Source organism: Spermophilus citellus (assembly GCF_964194105.1).
Source record: "Spermophilus citellus genome assembly, chromosome: 6".
Lineage (NCBI taxonomy): Eukaryota > Metazoa > Chordata > Mammalia > Rodentia > Sciuridae > Spermophilus > Spermophilus citellus.
In genome coordinates, this window is record NC_138187.1 from 115,472,709 (window position 1) to 115,486,902 (window position 14,194).

Here is a 14,194-nt window from a genome sequence, read left to right on the forward strand (position 1 = left end):
AAAATAGCCATTCGTTTAATATACTTAAATGAATGAAAGAGTGGAGGTTACTATAGTTTGAATATTGAATGTCCACCAAAGATCCAAGTGATAAAGGCTTGGTCCCTGGGAAGGTGCTATTGGGAGGTTGTGGAAACTTTAGGAGGTGGGGCCTCGTAGAAAGTTTTGAGGTCTTTGCCCTTGGAAGGGATTGTGGGACTCTTGCCTCTTCCTTCCTTTCTTTTGTCACTGGCTTTAAGGGGAATGATTTTGCTCCACCATGCATTTCTGCCATTATTCAGTACCTCATCACAGGCCCCAAAACAAGGGAGCCACTAAATCATAGACTGGAACCTCCAAAATGGAATCAAAATAAATCTTTTCTCTTCTGAGTTAATTATCTTGGGCACTTGTTATAGCAATGGAAAGCTAACTAACACAAAAGGCTAACCAGCTACAAGAATTCAGGACAGATATTTTTGGTTTAATCTAAATCTCATCATATTTGGACAAAAGTCACGGCGGTCCGTGTGCCTGTCATCTTCACAGCCAACCACCCATCTTTGAGATAAACTATGTGTGATTGTACAATAGAAAGGGGTAACCATTTTCCCTTTAATCATATAATAAAAAATAAAAACAATTTTCAAACTTCATTTGATTTGGGGGCTGGAATGATCTTGCTGTTTTCAGGTAATCAAGTGGATCTCAAAGGAGTATCACATGGTTTAGAGGCTTTCAGGCTGAGGCTGGGCTGCAGAGGAACATGGTAATGATCAAACTCCATGTCGGGTGACTTAGTGGTTATTTCCCATTGATCATTCAGTTCCGTGTTGATGAAAGGAACCAACTAAAGCACTTTTGAACTGGCAGCATTGCAGAGAGGGTTGAGGACAGAAGAACTTTGATTTTCTCCTTTTCTTATATGACTTAAAAAGTAGAGAAGGAAAAAGCAGAAAAAAAAATCTAAACCAACTCTCTCAGGCTCCTGAGCATCTGATGTCCCTGCTCTCCCAGCACATTAAGTGCAGCATGGTGCGTAGTGAATGCGTAAGCATGAATATTTAATATGCGTGATATAATTATGTGGTGTTGGTTCAATGATTTCCTAGCATTATACTGCACATCTCTCTCAAAGGAGCTATCCCAGTGAAATGAGATTTTAATAAAAGGAATCCATACAGTATATTGTTGAACATTTAAGACATTCTGCTTTCCCTAGTGATGTGGGGCTGTGAAAAAAAAAATATTGTTTGAAAATAGGATTGTTTAGATACACATGTAATTTGCCAGAGCAAAATAATTTCTCTCCACGATCAATTGAATGCATGCACTTTATTAAGCTGTCCTTTTGCAGGGCATTTTTTTTTTTTCTTTCTAGATAGGCCCTGTTCATTTCTTTCAGTTATTTCCTCCAGCTGTTGCATAGGCGTTTTGTGTAATTACTTTGTGCTCCAAAGGTGAATTGTTCTTGAAAATTCGGCATCAATAATTCAGTTAGGTTCAGGACAGCTCACTGCAGCCTGCTCTTTGATGCTTTTGAATCTCTTTGGATGCAGTAGCTTTCACAAATTTAATGCACACACTGATGTTGAAACTGAGCTCACTCATTTGACATTGGTATGGATCCTGACAATGAGTTGGACATCAGGGTGATTTTCGATTTCCAGCCTCCTCCTTTTTTGACTCTAAGCCAAGACTAGAAATTTTTTGGCCATAAAGATGTAAGCCATTCCTAGTCTCCTTGTTAAAGTAATGCAGGGCAATGTAATGCTGACTTTAATAGCTCAGCATCCTTGTAGACATTATCTGAATTAATGTTCACATCCTGGCTTTGGAGAGGGTCACAAAATGTCAAATACCTCCCTAGGCAGCAAAGGGTACCTGCCCCTCTCTCGAGAAGCCTCCACGAGATCTGGAAGCCTATGATTCATCAACTTTCATACCCCTAGACTCAAGTTAAGTCAAGGGTTTGTGTATGTGTATGTGTGTGTGTGTGTGTGTGTGTGTGTGTGTGTGTGTGTGTGTGTGAGAGAGAGAGAGAGAGAGAGAGAGAGAGAGATGAAGAGAGAGAGGAAAGAGCTTGAGAAAGCAAGCTGATCTGATCATAATGAAAGACTGAGGAAGGAAGAGACTTTAAAGTTTTTACTTGAGTGCTCTGGAAAAAAAAGGGATTATATTACTAGAAAGTTCCTGCAAACCATAGGCATTGCGAACAAGTAGAAAGATCTCTCGTGCTAAAGACCCAGAAATTTTGTCTCCCTATCACCATTCCATTTTATAATTTTGAGACGTGGCTTTGCCTCTTTAGTTCTCTATTTTCCTCCATGTATATGGAGGTAGATAGGGGACACTCATTTTTGTTATTCATGTGCTGAGCAGAGACAGGAAAGAGCTGGTCTAGAGAGCAACAGCAGCTGTGGAGTGGGTTGTGCAGGAAAGATAGAAGCTTAGGGAGTCAGAGGGGGCTCATCAGTGAGCATAAAGGGTGGCATTCAGGAGAGACTTAGGAGAAAAGAACCAAGAGTGACTCTGACTTGAGAAGAGACTGAAGCTAAGTAGTGCTAAGTGATGAAGCATGCTGCCTGATGTATGTAGCAAATTTCAAAATGGAATCAAGCTCTTGAATGCATACACACACATACACTCACACATGCACACACACACACACACACACTATGATATACAATGTATATCTATACCAATTGGATATCAGTTTTCTTCCAAGAGCTCTTGTGTTGGAGATGCTTCCATCACAAAGACTGAGGGCCTAACGAGATCTAGTACCAAACCCAAGATGGAACAGAGTGGTAATCTGTGATGAGAGGCAGGTATTTGGGTCACCATGGTGCCATTGCCATGTAGGACACAATGGTGGGTTAGGGACATTTGAGCATAAGTCACAGGATGTCTCACTGGGTGCATGTGAGGGCAATTCCATACAGTGGGATTCGGGGTAGAGTTCCAGTTCTTCTATGTGAACGAGGATGTTGGTAATGCACACAAGACAGACTCAGTGTTCACAGGTGAGTGGGATGCAGAGAAACCAAGACCCAGGCAGAAATGCAGCCCTGGAAATTGGAGCCACAGAGGCCCTAGAAAATGTGTTTAGGGAATTATCCTGCATCAGTCTGTTTAACTATTTTAGCTTTTAGTGCTTATTATTTAAATCTTCCCATCATAAGTGCCAAGAAAGCAGGGGGTTTGTTTGTGTTGTTACTTGCTATACTCCCAACACCGGAATAGTGCCTGGCACTGAGAAGATCTTCTATAAATACTTGTTGAATAAGTGAATCTAAATTGCCCTGGGAGCTGGGTGTGGGAACGTGTATATACGAGTGTGTATGAGGGGATCTTTGTGTAAAAAACCCATGTGTTGGGCTGGGGATGTGGCTCAAGCGGTAGTGCGCACCTGGCATGCGTGCGGCCCGGGTTCGATCCTCAGCACCACATACAAACAAAGATGTTGTATCCACCGAAAACTAAAAAATAAATATTAAAATTTCTCTCTCTCTCTCTCTCTCTCTCTCTTAAAACAAAACATGTGTTTCTGAGGAACAGTGTCCCTCAGTGGCTAGCAAACCATTTTGGGGTCATACACCCAATCTTTTTTCCTATGAAGTTGTTCTTCTGTAACTTGATCTCACTGGCCAGTTGGAGAGTTGATACAAGATCAGGTAACCATGGCTCAAAATTAAGCTTTAGTCACTGCTAAATAAAAGTAGTCAAAATTCAGAGGAGAATTCAAAAGTGGAATTTGGGGCAAATTAAAAAAGATTTTAATTTATTTTGCCTCTAGGTTTTTATCAGCAAATTATATGATAATATCAATGCCAGGAGAGAGAAGGAAGACATATGTACAGCCTGGTAGAATAATCTTCTGCCATTTAAATAGACCTAGAGGGCTGGGGATGTGACTCAAGCGGTAGCGCGCTCGCCTGGCATGCGTGCGGCCCGGGTTCGATCCTCAGCACCACATACCAACAAAGATGTTGTGTCCGCGGAGAACTAAAAAATAAATATTAAAAAATTCTCTCTCTCTCTCTCCTCTCTCACTCTCTCTTAAAATAAATAAATAAATAAATAAATAAATAAATAAATAAATAAATAGACCTAGAGATAAACATAACAGAGTCAGTCCCGATTGTGTGTCCCTCTCTCCTTAGGAGAATTCCTGGGATGCTGAAGGATGGAGGGTGAAGATACCATGGGACTGTTAGCACATGGGACAGCTTTGAGCCTAAGTTCACTAACATCCTAGGTTCCAAAATTTTGAAATCCCAAAAAACCCCAATTCGACTCTTTCTCTAATTTGTTATGTATCCTGGAAGTGACCAGGTAACCTCACCAGTCTCTGGTTTCCTTGTCTTAGATGTTAAATGATTGTGTTAAATGATTATGATTATATTCATATCCCTTAGAATGTAAATAACTAGTGTCTCTCACAGTCTGCTGTTAAGATCAGAGGGAAAAACTGAATGTATTGGATTATCAATATTTATTCATCACATGTCAAATTGATAAGCAACAAACATATTTAAATTAATATTTTTTCTAGATTTAATGATGGGACTAGGAATTAATCAAAAGGCATTCTGTTGTCATATATACCTAATTAAAATAAAAAATAAAGGCACAAGGGGGCTGGGGATGTGACTCAAGTAGTAGCACGCTGGCCTGGCATGCGCGGGGTGCTCGGTTCGATCCTCAGCACCACATAGAAATAAAATAAAGATGTTGTGTCCACCAAAAACTAAAAAATAAATATTAAAAAATTCTCTCTCTCAAATAAATAAATAAATGCACAAGAATGGACCCACCATTTGACCCAGTTATCCCACTCCTAGGCCAAATACTTTCATCTGAAATAGTAAGATCATTAAAGTCAACTTGCATCATTAGCATCACTAAATGGTTCAGTGTGAGTGAGAGATGGGCAGTGAGGTGAACGGAAGCCACAGGCTTCATATTCCAAGTGGACATCTTAGATTCTTGAGGGAGATGGGAATGATGGAGTAATGGGCAGGAGGGTGAGCTAATCTGAGGATCTCTATCCATGTCCACCTCATCCCAGAGTGTCATCGTGAGTAACATGCCATATAGTTGTATCTGCACAGTATTAAAGGCATTTATTTGTTATTTAAAAATAAAAATATGTCCTTAAGTTCCCTCTACAAGATTCCCCAAGGATCGTTTATGTTCTTACTGGGCTAACAGGCTCCTGAAGAGCCATAGAGCTCTCACTTAATAGAAATCCATTTAACAGAGCCCAAGGTGGTCGGTTATGATTACCAACTTGCTCCTGGAAACAGCCCTCTTCAGAGTTTGAAATCCTGGCTAGCTCCCTGCTCCCAGCAATTCTGCTGTCATGGTGAACGAGGGCTCTTTGCTCCTCCTGTGTTGTACTATTTTTAAAGTTGTTACCATTTTGGATGTGACTGTTGATATTTTCTTAGAAAGTAACCTTTTTTTTTCCTTGAGCTTATATACACAATTTCTTTCCTTAAATAAGCATCAGTCAGGGTCCAGAACTTTTCCCAGAAGAAACTCTCTCTGAGAGTTCAGAGGAAATCAGTGGAAAACAAGATTTGCTTCTCCAATGTTCCTTTCTACCTTGTCTCACAAAACATGGGTTCTTGTATCTTTTCTAATCTCTGTTTTGTGGCTCATATTCAAATTCTGGGTCTCTCCACCTGATTTATATTCACACACAAACACTGATGATCTCTTGGCAAGTTTGAGAGACAGGACCGGGGGTAATCATAATCATTTAACATGTGAGGGAATTGAATCTGTGAGTGTTGAATGACTTTTTCAAAGTTATACTTCCAGTTAGCAGAGTGGGGGGTTGCACTTGAATTGTTTTGGTTTGGCTGTGGTCATGGTTGTGGACTTGTGTGTGTGTGTGTGTGTGTGTGTGTGTGTGCGTGTGTGCATGAATGTGTGCACACATGCATCATATAACATCAGGATAAGGAGGTGGCATTGCTAAAACTGCTGGTGTCTGCAGACAGCCTCTCTGAGGCTTTGGGTATGTAATTAGCCTCTTTTTGCCTCATTTTCCTCATTTCTCTGCCTCGGTTTCCTCATCTTTGTAATAGTAATACTTAAAGCATACACACATGTAAAATCCTCAAACAGAACCTGACACATAAAAAACAGTAACTTTTGGGGGCTGGGGATGTGGCTCAAGCGGTAGCGCGCTCACCTGGCATGCGTGCGGCCCGGGTTCGATCCTCAGCACCACATACCAACAAAGATGTTGTGTCTGCCGAGAACTAAAAAAAATAAATATTTAAAAATTCTTTCTCTCTCTCTCTCTCTCTCTCCTCTCTCACTCTCTCTTTAAAAAAAAAAAAAAAAAAAAAAAAAAAAAAAAAACAAAACAGTAACTTTTGATATTTTATTGTTTTCTTAAGCTTTTCTCCACTCAAATATATTTTTAATGTAAATATTTATTTTATTATATTTTATTTCATCTCTTTTATCTCTATTAAAATTTGGGGGGCTGGGGTTGTGGCTCAGTGGTAGAGCTCTCGCCTCGCACATGTGAGACCCTGGGTTCGATCCTTAGCACCACATAAAAAAATAATAATAAATAAAATTTGATATTGACATTCTGTCATAATGGACTCATGGACCAAAAATCAAATCATCAAAATGTGTATTTTGAAAATTTCCCCTTTCACTCTTGTTTGCTATCCCTCTGTTTTCCAAGCATCAGCAACTGTTGCCAATTTTTTGTGTGTATACAACCAGGGATTTTCTTTGCATATATAGGGAGATAGGAGTGATTGTGCCTCTGACCCACAAATTTTTAACATGAATAGTAGCATTCTCTACCCATCATTCTGTGTCTTCATTTTATTTCTTAATATTAATCATGAAGTTATTTCCATATCTACATATGTATATTGTTCTCATAGTTTCCTTTTCTTTATTTAATTTTACAACTGCATTGTATGCTCTTGTATGAAGAGACTATAATTGAACCAGTGCCTTCCCGATGGACAAGTAGGCTATTTCCAATTTTGTTTTATTACAAATAGAGATAAAATGAATAACTTTGCACATATATTGTGTTGCATGAGTATATCTGTCAGGCAAACTGAATAAATGTCATTGTTCAATGGGTACTTTTCCTCTTTGATAGATACTATTAACCAAATTGACTTCATAAGATTAATCTAGTTAGATTCCTGCCAACATAGAATGGGAGGAACAAAAGTAGCTACTCCTCATAGCCTCATCCACACAGGAACAATTACATTAAAACTTTCACTTGAAATACATATATATATATATATATATATATATATATATATATATATATATGTAAGTGGTAAGTTTCTTTAAAAGTGGCTAATGATCACTTAATTTTGTCTTCACTTCTGTCTTTGGTCAATTTTTAAAGTTCTTTACATATTCCTTCTATACATTTATTATTATGCTTATTCTGAGAAATAATATTATTGTTTTTATTGCTAGTAAAATAGGATCTGCCATTATTTTCTCCAATTTGTTGGTGTTTACAATATGAAAGCTACCAATTTCCACATATTAATTTTGTCCTCTGTAACCTACACTGCATTCTCTCATGCATATACAGATTTTTTAGTTAATTCTCTTGAATTTTCTAGATGTATGGTTTTCTTTACAAATTTTAATTTCATCTTTTCATTTTTTTGTTACTGTCCTGTGGACTTTAATTGGCTAGTATTTTATTACTGATAGTGGTGAAATTGTATCTATTTTATTCCTGAAATTGTATTATTTTATTTTAATTATAATGTTTTCTATTTATTATGACACTGGTTATTGGGCTTATTTTACACACACACACACACACACACACACACACACACACACACACAGTTTTATCCTGACATGTAGGCATATGTGTAGAATATGTACTTTTCTACAGCCTTTTATAACTTCAATTATTTGAAGAATTCCAACTAACTTTGCAACATCTGAGATGATCATTGATTTTTTTCTCTTTGAATCTATGATTATAAATTTTATTAATACATTTCCTAATATTAAGCTACCCTGTAATAGTTTAAATTACTGGAATAAATTCCCCTTGGTCATGCTATATGATCTTTTAATGTACCCTTAGTTTCTTGTTCTTGCTAATATTTCATTTTGGGACTTTTCTGTCCAATGTAATAGATGAAATATGTCAAAATATACTGTCATGTATATATAAAAAAATAAATAAAGTAATAGATGATTATATTTGTGTTTATACTGTTGGGTTTTTAATTTTTAATTTTTTTTAAGTTTTTAACAGAATTTATTTATCGTGCTGCTGGGGATTGAACCCAGGGCCTTGTGCATGAAAGGTCAGCACTCTACCAACTGAGCTATAGCCCCAGCCCCAGAGTTTATTTTTAAAAGCAACTCTAGGTTCACAGAAAAACTGAGCTGAAAGTAAGATTTCCCATGGTCCCTCTTCCCCATACATGCAGAGCCTCCTGTAATTTCAACATTTCTGTCACATTGGCTACAACTGATGAACCTACACTGTTTTTACCATTGATGAACCTACATGAGTACATTAGTACTGCCCAAAGTCCACAGTTCACCTTAGGGTTCACTTGGTGTTGTGCATTCTATAGGTTTGAAAAAAAAATGAATTATACTAAGCTTCCACCACAGCAAAACATAAACAGTACTCTGCCTACTCATGCTTGCCCCCACCACCCACCGACCTCTGGTAACCACTAATCTTTTTACTGTCTCCATTGTTTTGCCTTTTCCAGAATGTACTGTAGTTGGCATTACACATCAAGCAGGCTTTGTAGGCTGGCTTTTTTCACTTAGTAATATGCATTTAAGATTTCTCCATGTCTGTTTATGCTTTGATATCTCATTCATTTTTAGTGCTGGATAATATTCTATCATTTGGATGCACAACAGTTTATCCATTCTCTTACTGAAAGATAAAGTCTTCCAAGTTTGACTATTATGAATAAAGCTGCCATAAATAGCCTTGTGCTGATTTTTATATAAACCTAAGTTTTCAGTTCCTTTGTGTAAATACCAAGGAGTGTTATTTTAATATCATAAAGTAAAAGTATGTTAATTTCATAAGAAACCACAGGATGGTCTTCCAAAGTGTCTACCATATTGCATTTCCTTTTTTTGTTTTGTTTTGTTTTATTTTATTTTTTTAATTAGTTGCTCAAAACATTACAATGACCTTGACATATCATACATTTGATTCAAATGGAGTATGAATTCTTATTTCTCCACGTGTACAGATTGCAGGATCACATTGGTTATACAACCATATTTATTTTTTAATTGTAGTTGTCAATACCTTTATTTATTTATTTGTTTTTTTGTTTATTTATTTATTTATTTATGTGATGCTGAGGATCGAACCCAGGGCCTCGCATGTACAAGGTGAGGCACTACAGCTGAGCCACAACCCCACCTCAATACTATTGGGTTTTAATCAGTGTTATGTTCTAGTCCTATAATGAATTTGGAAGATTTCAATCTTATTTCAAATTATTTACATGTAGGTCTTTTCTTCTATTTTCTTCTGTTTCTGTAATTATTTCTCACATTCTAATTTTTAAATTTTTTATTTTTTTCTTGTTAGTTATACATGACAGTAGAATGTATTTTGACATATCATTTATATGCAGAGTATGACCTTCCATTTTTGTGGTTGTACGTGATGTGGTCTTACACTGGTTGTGTATTAATATATCAACAGAGGAAAGTTAAGTCTGATTGATTCTTATGTCTTTCGGATTCCCATCTTCCTTCTCTTCCCCCAATCCTCCCTGTTTAGTCCACTGAACATCCCCTTTTCTCCCTCTCCCCACTTCCTATTATGAGTCAACATCCACATATCAGAAAGAACATTTGGTCTTTGGTTGGGGGTGGGGTGGGGGTTGGCTTATTTTAATTAGCATGATAGTCTCTAGTTCCATCCATTTGCTAGCAAATCCCATAATTTCATTCTTCCTTATGGCTGAGTAATATTCCTTTGTGTATATGTACCACATTTTTTTAAAAATCTATTCATCTGTTGAAGGGCACCTAGGTTGGTTCCATAGCTTAGCTTTTGTGAATTGAGGTGCTACAAACATTGTTGTGGCTGCGTCACTGTAGTATGCTGATTTTAAGTCCTTTGGGAATTAAACCTAGGAGTGGGATAACTGGGTCAAATGGTGGGTTAATTTCTGTGCCTTTCTTTTTATTTTAATTAGGTATATTTGACAGCAGAATGCCTTTTGATTCATTGTACACAATTGCAGCACAACTTTACATTTCTATGGTTGTATACGATATAGTATCACATCATATGTGCAGTCATACATGTACCTAGGGTATGATATCCATCTCATTACACCATCTTTCCTACCCCCATGCCTCCTCCCCACCCCACCCTTCCTTTTGCTCCATCAGAATTTCTCCGTTTTTCCCATGTCTCCATCATTGTGGATCAGCATCCACTTATCAAAGAGAACATTCGGCCTTTGGTTTTGGGGGATTGGCTTACTTCACTTAGCATGATATTCTCCAACTCCATCCATTTACCTGCAAATGCCATAATTTTATTCTTTTTTAATGCTGAGTAATATTCAGAATGTCAGTTATCAAGAATACAGACAACAATAAATGTTGGAGAGGATGTGGGGAAAAGACACACCCATTCATTGCTGGTGGGACTGGAATGTAACCACCATTTGACCCACCTGTCCCAATTCTCAGTCTATATCCAAAGGACTTAAAATCAGCATACTATAGTAATGCAGCCACATCAATGTTTATAGCAACTTAATTCACAGTACCATTCCAAGTTTTCTGAGGAATCTCAATACTGCTTTCCAGAGTGGTTGCACCAATTTGCAGTCCCACCAGCAATTTATGAATGTACCTCATTCCCTACATCCTCACTAACATTTATTGTTACTTTTATTCTTAGAATGAGATGAAATATCAGTGTAGTTTTGATTTGCATTTCTCTAATTGCTAGAGACATTGAACATTTTTCATATATTTGTTGACAAATCATATTTATTCTTATGTAAAGTGTCTGTTCTCTTCCTTAGCCCATTTATTGATGGGGTTATTTGTTTTCCTAGTGCTAAGTTTTCTGAGTTCTTTGTATATCCTGTAGATTAATGCTCTATCTGAGAGTAGGTGGCAAAGATTTTCTCCCATTCTGTAGGCTCTCTTTTCACATTCTTGGTTGTTTCCTTTGCTGGGAAGAAGCTTTTTAATTTGATACCATCACATTTATTGATTCTTCATTTTACTTCTTCAAGACTTCCTTAGGAGTCTTGTTGAGGAATTCAGTTCTGAAACCAGCGTTATGGAGAGTTGGGCCTAATTTTTAGTAGACTCAGAATCTCTGGTCAAATGCCTATGTCTTTGCTCCACTATGAGTTGAGTTTTGTGCAAGGTGAGAGATAGGGGTCGAATTTCATTTCATTACATATGGATTTCCAGTTTTCCCAGCACTATTTGTTGAAGAGGCTATCTTTTTTCCAAGTATGTTTTTGGCACCCTTGTCTAATATGAAATAACTGTATTTATATGGGTTTGTCTCTGTGTCTTCTGTTCTGTATCATTGATCTACATGTCTGTTTTGGTGCTATTTTTGCTACTTTTTGTTACTATAGCTATGTAGTATAATTTAAGGTCTGGTATTGTGATGTCTCCTGCTTCACTTTTCTCACTGAAGATTGCTTTGGCTATTCAGGGTCTCTTATTTTTCCAAATGAATTCCATAACTGCTTTTTCTATTTCTATGAAGAATGCCATTGGGATTTTAACAGGAACTTTATGAAATCTGTATAATGGTAGTATGAAAATTTTGACAATATTAATTCTGCTTATCCAAGAACATGGGAGATCTTTCCATCTTCTAAAGTCTTCTTCAATTTCATTCTTTAGAGTTCTATAGTTTTCATTGTAGAGGTCTTTTACCTCTTTTGTTATATTGATTCCCAAATATATTTTAGAGACTATTATTAATGGGATAATTTTCCTAATTTCTCTTTCATTGATTCATCACTGATATATGGGAACACAATTGATTTATGGGTGTTAATTTTATATCCTGCTATTCTTCTGAATTCATTTATGAGTTCTAGAAGTTTTCTTGTGGAGTTTTTTTGGCTCTTGTAAATAAGAATTGTGTTATTGAGAACAGGGATAGTTTGAGTTCTTTTTTTCCTGTTCATATCTCTTTAATTTCTTTCTTCTGTTTAATTGCTCCAGCTAGAGTATCAAGGACTATGTTGAATAGAAGTGGTGATAAAGGGCATCCCTGTTTTGCCAGTTTTCAGAGGGAATGCTTTCAGTTTTTCTCCATTTACAATGATATTGGCCTTGGGTTTAGAATATATAGCTTTTACAATGTTGAGCTGTGTTCCTACTATTGCTAGTTTTCCTAGTGTTTTAAACATGAATGGACGCTGTATTTTGTCAAAGGCTTTTTCTGCATCTATTAAGATAATTACCCATAATCTAATTTGATATTATGTTTTCATGAACTCTCCAATTTTGTTTGTGGTTAGGCAACCCTAGCAATATCTAGTTTTTGTTTTGCTTTTGGGATTTTTATATGTATTTTTTTCTAAGATCCAGTTTTGGAATTTGTTGGTCCTGCTGTTTTCTACTAACTTTCTAACTCTTTAATTTCTTCTTTGGTATTTATTTACTAGTTCCTCCATCTGTTTCCAACCAGGGTCTTTTGTTTCTTCTTTTCCTAGCTTCTTGAGTTGGAACTTAATATTTATTTTCATTCTGCTTCACTTTCCTATATATGCTTTAAACCCATCATTTAATAAAAAAATGTAAAGGTATAAAAGTACAGACTCTGAAGGCATCACATATGCATAACAAGTGTCTGTTATCCTTTGCTCCTTAGGGTCTTCCACTGGGCCTTTCACAGTATTAGGCACAGAGTGTATTCTTGGCAATCATTTATTTGAATTAGTTGGTGGAGTAAACAGCCTCATGGCAGAAGGAAGTGCTCTTTCTCTTTGCCCTTCTACCCTGTAAGGCAAGTTTGTTGTTTCATATTATCACTATACCCATGGGCTTTTGCTTCAGCAGAATCATTTAGAAGGCTTTAGCCAAAATGACTCCCTCTTGAGCCAAGAGTCCTAAAGATTGGCTGCCTGATTTCTCAACAGAAAAGTATTTTGATAAATTGTTTGTGTTGGCACAAGAGCTTCCAGGGTTCTTGCCCAAGGGCACAGGGTCTAGGTCCATATGTAGAGCCATGCAATAAAAGCAACAATATGCATTTATACAGTACCTTTTTAGAAGAATCTGGTGCATCTCAGACAGACTATATTTTTGACCCTCTTACCACTCCAGAGAGGCAGCAGGAAGAACACAAGGAATACAGGGAGAAACTGGAATCTTTCTTATCCAGGGTTTTTAATCTCTATCAGTGATGGACAGGAACGAGTTATGTGTTGATCCAATCTTTTCCACTAATAATATTTTTATTTTAAATATTGTGAGTGCATTTATGTATGTGGGCATATATATGTATACATTATATAATCAGCTTGGAGATATAATTTACATAAAATTCATCAATTATCAACATCCCATTTGGTGAAATTCAACAATTGTATACAGTTTTATTAGCACTTTGAGAATCATGGCATTAAACATTTCCATCATTCTGAAGAGATTTGTTGTGCTCTGTGTAAACAAGACAGTTCCCCACACCCTAGCAAACATTGAAATACTTTTCTCCTATAACTATGGTTTTGCTTTATTTTTAGAATTTGATGTAAATGGGATATGATAGTATTTAATCTTTTGTTTTTCTCTTCTTTTACTTAGCGTAATTCCTCCAAAGATTACCATGTTGTCCTATCCATCAGTAGTTTGTGCCTTTCTACTGAGAAGTATCCTATTATATAGATAGACCAGTTTGGATAAGCACTTGCCAGTAGGTTCATATTTGGAATCTTTACAGCCTGGGTATTGTAAATAAAGTTCCTATGTACAGTCATATAAGATTCTTTTTAATGGACTTATGTTTCCATTACTCTTTGGTGAATGTCTAGAAGTAGATCTATATGTCACACTGTATGCACAGATTTAACTTTAAAAAAACAGAATTTTTCCCAAAGTGGTTCTTCCATTTTGCATTATCACCAGCCATCCATGAGTGTTTCATTTGTTCCACATCCTCATTAGTTCATCACTTTAGCCT

At 36.7% G+C, this 14,194-nt stretch overlaps 1 long non-coding RNA gene across 1 annotated transcript in view; it reads left to right on the forward strand.

Annotated features, from left to right (window-relative positions):
- The window catches only part of LOC308652048, a 278,634-nt gene that overhangs the window by 96,379 nt on the left and 168,061 nt on the right, over positions 1-14,194 (forward strand). The gene's annotated exons all lie outside the window — the stretch shown is intronic.